Genomic DNA, 9946 nt, shown 5'->3' with positions numbered 1-9946 from the left:
TACTGAAACCATGCAATTGAAGTACTGCTCTGCCCTATATTTTTGATGCAGACTGGCATCATAGGGGCCCCTGATGTCTGCCATTAGACCCACTACCTAAGGCAAGGTGTATTTCCCTGGGCTGTCCCTGAAGTCTTCACTTTGCCATTTGACAACTTATCCTCCTAGGAATCTCCTCTCCAGCGAACACAGCAATGAATATCTCATGAAGTGGCTAGGAAGATGACATGAAACCACACGTGTAGAGTATGGCCCCTAGTATCCATTTTCATGATGTTCTTAGCCATTTTTTCTCCAAGTAGGCAAGATTCTCCATCTTATTAGATGTCCATGCAGATCAGTTTGACTTTCCAACCAAGCTTCAAGGAAGAGATTATGTTTCAATTCTCTGTATTCTGAAAAGCTGCAAAGTCCACTCACCAAGGCCACTGATGAAGGTAAAGATTTTATCAAGAGCTTTTTTTTTCTTCCAGATCTTTTGGTGGTCTAAAGGGGAAAACTAGGGTAGCTTAGAGCATATATAATTAGGGGCTCCTGGTCACCACTACATGCTAAGAACCCAAACTTCCCTGAGTACTTGGAGCCAGGAAAGAAGCATGAAGTGGCTTGTGCTCCTCGGGCTGGTGGCCTTCTCAGAGTGCATAGTCAAGTAAGTATGGGGACTGTATGTCACATCATATTCTTTTCTCAGACTTTTCTTTTCATCTGATTATTCTTCCACCCATCAGGTTTAGAAGGGAATGGAATATTTCCCTAAGAGTCTTAATGTTCAACTCTTACTTACTGATAAGTAACTTACTATAGGAACCGTGGATCCCAAGGTCTTGGTGTAGATTTGCATGGTTGCACAAATCTTGGGGTCCAATCATGTCACGACCTATTGAAAATGCAACTCCTTGCAACTGTTCAGTGCACAGTCTATGCAGATGTCGATGTGGTCCTGTGGAATAGCACTTTCTACATTTTATTCAACATGTCCTCTTTTTTCCCTGTCTACCTCAGTGTGTATATGCCTATGTCTGCATCTCTGTATCACTGTCATTTATCTCTCCATCTCTTTGGAAGTCACTGGGAGTGTATTTCTCTTTCTGTTGTTTCTTTTAATTTTTCATTTGACTTGTCCTTCCTTCTCAAGCCTCTGGATTTCCATTACTTGTTCCCTATATCTTGGATTCTTCTTTCAACTCTCTCTTCTCTGACAACTTGGAGAATGATACACTGTTTTATATCTGACAAGCAGTGTGACCACAGCCAACTCAGAAACCTCTTGCATTTCAAATTGCTCCCTTGTAAAAGAGGATGAGAGTCCCCCTTCTACCTCCTTCCTTGAGGTTCTATGAGAAGGATAGTATGGGATGGCAACAGCAATGTTAATGGCTGTCATTGTTGAGACTTCCTATTTATCAGGTACCTTATATCCATCACTTCTCTTATCCCCAAGATATTCTATTTGGAGGGTTTGTATTGTTACATTCCACCATTTTACCAAAGAGGAGACTGAGACACCACATGGTCATATGGCTTATCCAAGATTGCAGAAAAGAACCTGTATTCAAATCTATGTCTTTGCCATGGTATAGGTATAAAATTCTGATAATAATGTACCTCATAAAAATGATTAGAAAATACACAGGGCCATTACAATGACAGTTATACCTTAACACTGACAGCTAATTGTAGCATCTTCTTTGTTTTCTTTGTCAAATGCTCGGTGAAAGAATACCTCTAAGGAGAGTGAAGACCATGAGAAAAACCCTCAGTGGGAAAAACATGCTGAAGGATTTCTTAAAGGAGCATCCTTACAGACGGTCCCAGATTTCTTTTCGTGGCTCAAAACTAACTATTTACCCTCTGAGAAACATTATGGATGTGAGTATTTTGGGAGGATGGTGCTCCACAGCGCCCCCTTGTTCTCTAGCCAGGCATGGGGCTCATTTGGAGGTGCCAGGTGGGGTGTTGAGGGTGGGGTTCCTGCAGGAGGCAGAGACAGTGGAAAAGAGGGACCCCACCCAGAGGAGAAGGCACTCTCATCCTCAACTGTTGGTCTTGGTGACTGGGCCTGGCAATTACCAGGTGGCAGGTACATATTCATTTCTCTGTCAAGCATGTGTCATTAGTTTGATGGCGATTGTTCCTTCTGAACTACGTGAGCCACTCAGCTACAGATGAAGAGTCAGCCATCACTGATCAAAAGGTAGAACCAACTGCAAAGCAATTGTGAATCCCCAGGCAGAGGAATTCAGTTTCCACAGATGCAAGAATAACAGCAGTAATAAGTTACTGAATCTGTATTCCATGTATGGCCATAACGATCACTGTGGTCACTGTTTTGAGATTAGACAAAGGGCTTATTTTGTCTTCAAGAATGCCCATGCCAGCCTGAGAGATAGGCAAAGGGTAAATACATGTCAAATGAAAGGGTCACCTGTGTGGTGTTGATTGGATGTGGTCTGAGTTTAGAGGGAGTGGCTGGGGTTGATCAAGAAGGAACACCTGGAGAAGGGGCTGCTAAGGCTGGGTTTGAAGAGATTACAGAGCTTCTCAAATGAAGGCACCAGACCTCCTTGGGTGTCCAGTGGTCCTAGAGGCCCAGTGCTTATGCCTCTGGGCTGCCCATGCAGGAGGTACCACTTCAACTCCTGGTCATATAGTCAATATCCTACATACAATGTAGCACAGGAAAAATATATCAAATGCAGATATGTCTGTGATCAAATTCTGTGAGGTGCACAGTGGTTAGAAAGTGATCTCAAGAGATATGTGACACCCAGAGGGAGGCATCAGTGTGGGAATAGAGGATAGCCAGTTCTGCACTAACCCACTCCCTCCTTCTCCCTGTAGTTGGTCTATGTGGGTAACATCACCATTGGAACACCCCCTCAGGAATTCCAGGTTATCTTTGACACAGCCTCATCTGACTTGTGGGTGCCCCCTGTCTTTTGCACCAGTCCAACCTGTTGTGAGTACAGACACCCCATACCCGGACCATCCTTCACTTGCCCTGCTGCCCTGTTTTCCACCCTTGGCACCTGATGAAACTCATCTCTTGTGTCTGCAGCTACACACATTAGGTTCAGACATCTTCAGTCTTCCACCTTCCGGCCTACCCATAAGACCTTCACCATCAATTATGGATCTAGGAGAATGAACGGAGTTGTTGCTTATGACACAGTTTGGGTAACAGTGTAACAAATGCTGAGTCAAGACTGGCTATGGAGTGACCACGGCTTGCAAAACAGATGCAGGACAATCTGGCAGGACCCTTCCTAGCCTAATTCCCATATATATGGCCATCATATCCATAGGATATGTTTCTGGGGAGGCAGTGCCTGTGGTGACACAGGAGTAAACAAATTAGCTAACCCAGAGATTTGCTTGAGGTGTGGACTTGCAGCTCCTCTGCCCATGAGCAGTTCAAGGTTCATTTTGCTGAGAGAGAGAAGAAGGGATTAAAAACACCCACTTTTATATTAACAGACTGTTCCAAGCACTTTCAGGTGATAACTAGTTTAATCCTGCAACAACCCTACACAGCAGTTACTCTGAATAGCTCATGAGACATATGAGGAAACTGAAGTACAGACCGCAAGGGCCTTGCTAAGGGCACACATGTGGTAAAATGTGGAGTTAGGCTGGCTTTTTAGGGCTGAAGTTGCTGTGGGATGTTTGGGGACAGGATAAAACTGATCTGAGGACCCTGGGGGCAGTCATTGGCTTCAGGTATCTAGAGTGCTAAACTGGGGGCCTGAGAGGTCAAGGGGCCTGATAAATGAGTTCTCACTCTAGACGACCCTTGAGAGTCTAATAAACCTATGGCCCGCCTCCCCCAAAATGCCTGAGTAGTTCCCCTCTCTCTCGTACACATTCACAGAAATATACACGTATCCCCAAAAGTGAATTCCTCAGGGAGTAATTTCATAGACACTGGAAGCAAGATTGTGTTTTCAGCTTCTGTCTTCCTGGACAGATGCAGAATCCACAGTACATTAGAGAGAATGCAGTCCATTCCTGTCATTAGGTCACAGTGATGCCAAAGAGAAGGCTATCTTGTTCTCGTTCATTTTGTCCATAAGGTGGCACCAATGGGACCTGGCCTGACTCTTGGTTTCCCTACCTGTACAGAAGCCACAAGGCCAATTTGACTCACTCAGGTGGTGTTTTTCAGAGGGTCAGATGTTTTAAAATTCACAGCCTCTCTCAAGTGAAACCCAGATTCCCCTCCCAGCTTCGTCTAACCATCTGTGGGTCACCAAAGATAGAGCCCAGCCTCAATTCTTCTCTGAGGATCTAACGGCAATGCATCCCAGGCCAGTCCTAGCCCCACTTCACATATCTGTAAGTGGGATCACTCTTCTCTCCCACAGATTGGGGACCTTGTAAGTACTAACCAGCCGTTCTGTCTAAGCGTGGCGGAATATGGGTTTGAAGGCAGAACTTATGATGGTGTCTTCGGCTTGAACTACCCCAGCATATCCTTCTCTGGAGCCATCCCCATCTTTGGCAAGCTGAAGAATCAAGGTGCCATTTCTGAGCCTGTTTTTGCCTTCTACTTGAGCAAGTAAGTCTGAGATGGACAATCAGTTTATCCAAATAAGCTGTAAGTTGCTTTCAGTTGCATGAAAATTATAGAACACTTGCTAAAGAAGTATCCTAAGATAAAATCTAACCCAGGATAACTATGGCCCCCGGGCCCTACCTGGCATCACTACTGGCTTTTATAAATAAAATATTATTGGAACACAACCCTACTCCTGGGCTCAAGATCAGTAAATTGGTCTCTGGGGGTGTGTGAGGAGGAAGGCTAATGGAAGACAACAGGAAACAAGTTGAAGGAAAAGGCATTAGGATTTGCTTATGAATTTGATAAGGAAGGAAAGAGAAGGATGGGGGATATCTTTCCCTCCTCATTAGCATTTCACTGGGAGCCCAGGACCAGCTACACAATTTGTGGAGCCAGTGAGAAATGAAAGTGTGGGACACAAAAGTGTGGGACCCCTTGTTCAAGAAATATTAGGCATTTCAAGACAGGGAGAGTGGAGCTGGGGTCCCTTCTGAGTGTGGGACCCTCTGGACAGTAGAGCTCACAGGCCAGCGGAGCCAACTCTGGGTGACCTGGACCCACACCCTTAGAACTCCCAGGCCTTGATTTTCCTGAAAAATGACAAGGTAGACAAGGGGAAGGCCAAAACACTTCAGCACCCTGTCCTCTGAGAGTGTCTGAGCACTCAGGTCACAGGAGATCCAGGGCATCTTCAGAAGACATAGTGGATGGAGCCCAGCCAAGTGATTTAACTTCTTACCTCCTCTGTGCCACTCATTAGCCAGTAACAGACCTCAGTCTGGATCTCAATCGCTCCTAGACACTATTTCTGCATTTGTACATGGGGACCTTATTAGGGCCTTGATGGGTGGACCAGCACAGCTCTCAGACGGTGCTGTTTTTACAGTCCTCCAAGGATCCCAGCCTCTCTTCTCTTCAGAGACAAGCGGGAGGGCAGTGTGGTGGTTTGGTGGGGTGGACCACCGCTACTATAAGGGAGAGCTCAACTGGGTACCATTGATTGAAGCAGGTAGTGGAGTGTACACATGGACCGGTAAGCCTCTCCCTCTGAGGGTCAGCCTAAGTGGTGTTCCCACTACTGTACATGGACACAGGCAGACACACACAAATACATTCTTAAACATACAGTCACACAGACATATACACCACCCACAACGACACAGACAGACACACAGACACATGGAAACACACAAGCAGACACATATAAACCTTCACAGAGACACATAAGAACATGCATAGCTAGTCAGAGACACACAAGCACTCACAGAGACACATACAAGCACACATACAAACAAACACACAAGCCCATAAATACACAAACAACCCATGGGTTCATAATACCCAGGCCTTCTGAGAAAGGCTCTGACCATGGTCCTAAAAGGGTCCAAGAGGTCTGTGCAGCTGGGAGAGGGCTGCACCCACTGCCCTGTGAGGCGTGGAGCATGGTTAGAGGACTCTAGAGTGTGGTGAACAGAGGATCAGGGAGAATTTCTCCAGCATGAACAGAGTTATGATAAGATGACCAACTGTCCAGGGCTACCTAGGACATAGGAAGTTCTCAGTACAGATAAATGTCATTTTAAAAACAGGGACAGTGAGAAAATGGGGAAAACTGGTCTTCTTAGGGAGCAACTACCCAGCAGCAGAGAGAGGTTGGCTGCAGTCTTAAGATGTGAAAGCAACTAATAAAACAGACATTCCATGTTCTTGGGCACACAGTGGGACAGGGGCTATAACAGAGAATCAGGAAGGTGGGATCCAGGAGTGACCTGAGGACAAGAGGCATAATTGATAGGATTCTGTGTGATACCCTCAGACAAAAGCTGACCTGTCCTTTGGTGTTTCTGTGGGCTAGTCATGTATTTCCTGGCCAGGGTCTCAGGGTCTGAGCTGGTTGTAGGAGCAGTGCTGGGAGATACCCTCTCCCAGAGGAACCCCTCTCTCCTACCAAGAGAATCTGCTGCCCCTGCAAATCTCCATCTTCACTCTGTGTGCAACCCATTATTTGTTCCCCATCACATACAGCTCTCTGGATGTTTCTTGTTGATTTCTCAGTCTTTGTTCACTCATTGAACAGACAAGCATTGAGCATTCACTGTGTGCCAGACACTTTAGGGATGCAAGGAGATTAAAACTCACCCTCACATTTAAGAAGGCAGATGTACATGAAGTGACTCGCCCAGAAGTGAATTGTGACTTTAGTACATGCTAGACATGAGGAGAAGGCAATGGCAACCCAGTCCAGTACTCTTGCCTGGAAAATCCCAGTGATGGCGGAGCCTGGTGGGCTGCCCTCTATGAGTTCTCCGAGAGTCAGCACGACTGAAGTGAGTCAGCAGGAGCAACAGCAGCAGACATGAGGAAGGGTCTACAGAGAGAGACCAAGACAGGAGAATGATAAACACTGGGGAAAAGACTTCCCGAAAACAATACAATTAAGGTGGAATATGGAAGATGAGAAGAAATTTGCTAGTCAAAGTGGAGTGGAGTCTTCTAGGAAGGAAGACCAGCTTGTGTCAAGGTACAAAATATCCTGGTGCATTCAAGTACTGCATTTGAGGATGTCAAGAAAGGTACTGTGTTGAGAGCAAAGGAAAAGAGGGCAAGAGACGAAGGGCTGTTTAGGAGACAGTCAGGAAGGGGGAAATTCTGGGGAGAATCTGAGTGACCTTGATGCCCTCTTTCTTCCATTGTCTCTCAGCATCTCCATGAAAAGAAAGGTTATTGCTTTTTCTGACAGCTGTGAGGCCCTTGTGGACACTGGGACATGACATATCGAAGCCTCAGGAAAACTGGTCAATAACATACAGAAGCTCATCTGCGCCAGGCTATGGGGTTCCAAGGTGAAGGGTCATGCCCCAGGGTTACTTCCAGTCTCCAAACACAACAAGGAACTACAGGGCCAATCTCTCACCCTCTCTCTCTAACTGCACTAAGTTTATTGTTCTGTGGTCAATACCCTTCCCTCTATTATCTTCACCATCAACGGCGTCAACTACCCAGTGCCAGCTCGAGCCTACATCCTCAAGGTGAGGGGACAATATTGAGGGTTGGTTCTCAAACTGGAGCTTGTAGGAACCCTTGGGCTACTGCTGGAAGGAGTGCGCCCTCTGGAGGCCATGTTACACCATTGCAGATGCTGCTGAGCCCTGTGGCTGGGCCGGTGCCTCCCACAACACCAATCACTTGAAAGTAAAGGGCTGTGTGGGACACTGATCTTCCTGATATAAATGTGGAGATACCATACCATATGGCATGGTAGGAGTCAGGTAGAGGGGAATACTAAGTTCCTCAGTCCTCAAAGAGCTTCAATTCAATCTGAATTCAGAGGTGCATGAACATGAAATTCAGCACAGCAGTCCCTGACATAGGCCATATTACAAGGAGAATGGCTGGGGACAGTCCCAGTGTGATGTCCTAGCATAAGTTCACAGTCTCCCTTCCCTTCTCAAAGCTTTCCTGGTTTGAGTGATAAATTACATGGTCAGCCTAGTTCTCGGCTGCATCTTCCCCTTGCTCTGGCCAGGTGCCTCCTTTGTGAGTTGGGGTACCTGTCCCCACTGTGGGGAGGTTGGATGCTAATGTGAATAAAGGGTGCTCAGTGACTGCTCAGCCCACACGTAGGGTGGAGGCTTCATGTCAGCTCCCTGCAAGAGTTCAGAGCAGGCTGATGGGCTCAAAGAAGGCTTTGAGGAGGAGAGGGAATTTCAGGAATTCTAAAACCAGAAACTCATTGAGCCATATGGAGGGTTGCTTGGTTCTAGGCAAAAGTGCACTGGATTCCATGCAAATGGCATCTCAAGGTGCTCTGCACTGGGGCACTGGGGACTTACTAGGGGTGATGAGGGCTACGGACTGACTGGTGGGGCTGGGAAACCAGAGTACCTTACCCACCCAAGCCTGGAGTGGCCAAAGAGGGTGAGTGTGGGCCGAAGGAGGCTTCTCAGATTTCCTGAGTTAAGTCTTCAAGAACGTGTTGTGGGCACTGATCTATTTAAGATGGATAACCAACAACGAGTTTCTTTGTAGCACAGGGAACTCCCCTCAGTTATATGACAGCTTGGATGGGAGGGGTGTCTTTGGGACCATGATACCCGGATACATACAGTTGAGCCCCTTTACTATCCACCTGAAACTCAGAATATTGTTAATCAGCTATACTCCAATACAAAATAGAGCTTGATAATAAAGTATGGATTGTGGGGATGCAGGAGGAAAACCAGCATTCTCTGCAGAGAAAACAGAGCAGGAGTCAGAAGGAAAGAAACAGGGAGTGAGGAGAGCTATGGACACACTTGTTCTTTTCTAAATAATTATATTGAAGTGTGGCTAATCTGCTGCTGCTGCTGCTGAGTCGCTTCAGTCGTGTCCGAAGTCTCACAGTGGTCGACTCTGTGCGACCCCATAGACGGCAGCCCACCAGGCTCCCCCTTCCCGGGATTCTCCAGGCAAGAACACTGGAGTGGGTTGCCATTTCCTTCTCCAATGCATGAAAGTAAAAAGTGAAAGTGAAAAGGAAAAGTGAAGTCTCTCAGTCGTGTCCAACTCTTAGCAACCCCATGGACTGCAGCCTACCAGGCTCCTCCCTCCATGGGATTTTCCAGGCAGGAGTACTGGAGTGGGATGCCATTGGCCTTCAGTGTTGCATTAAGTTCTGCTGCAGAGCAATGTGACTCAGTTATACATATAAAATTATATATTTCTTCTTATTCTTTTTCATGTGGTTTATCACTGAATATTGAATATAGTTCCTTATGCTCTACAGTAGGACTTTGTTGTTTATCATTCCTCTGTTTCCCCAACTCCCAGTCCTCCCCTCCCCCACACCCTTCCTCATGGCAACCTCATGTCTTGGCCCTCTTTGGTTTTAGATAAACTCTCATATCCCCTGCTGCTGAGAAAACCCCTTGATGCTTACCAAAAGAGGGAAATAAAACAAAGAATTGAGCTGGGTCTGGATATTGGGGGGAGTCACCGGTAAGGGCTCATGCTGACTGGTGTGTGTCTCTGACTCCCCCAGGATTCTAGAGGCCACTACTATGCCGCCTTTAAAGAGAGCAAATTGAGTCCATCTACAGAGACCTGGATCCTGGGTGATGTCTTCCTGAGGCAGTACTTCTTGGTTTATGATTGAGGAAATGACAGGATTGGCCTGGCACAAGCAGTGTAAATGCTTGGAGTGGTTCAGGAATCAGTAAGGCCTCTCCTAACACACACTCACGCACACTTTGGGCACTCCTGCCCAGGATGCTGGTGAACTGTATTTGGTGGTCTGTACACCCTATTCTCAGTAAAGAATAAAGGGTTTCACTCTTAATGGTACTGAAATAAATGTTGCCTCTGTTTGTGTCAGGGAGTGAAGGATCTAGAACCAAGTCTGAATCA

General features: G+C 46.5%; 1 pseudogene; it reads left to right on the top strand.

The window, feature by feature from the left end:
* Nucleotides 1–466: 466 nt before the first annotated feature.
* Nucleotides 467–9731, top strand: LOC100337177 (pregnancy-associated glycoprotein 1-like; annotated as a pseudogene).
* Nucleotides 9732–9946: the final 215 nt, after the last annotated feature.

Source organism: Bos taurus, chromosome 29, assembly GCF_002263795.3.
Source record: "Bos taurus isolate L1 Dominette 01449 registration number 42190680 breed Hereford chromosome 29, ARS-UCD2.0, whole genome shotgun sequence".
In the NCBI taxonomy this organism is placed as follows: Eukaryota; Metazoa; Chordata; class Mammalia; order Artiodactyla; family Bovidae; genus Bos; species Bos taurus.
Note: the sequence above shows the minus strand (reverse complement) of the source record. Positions and strands in the feature narration are given on the sequence as shown.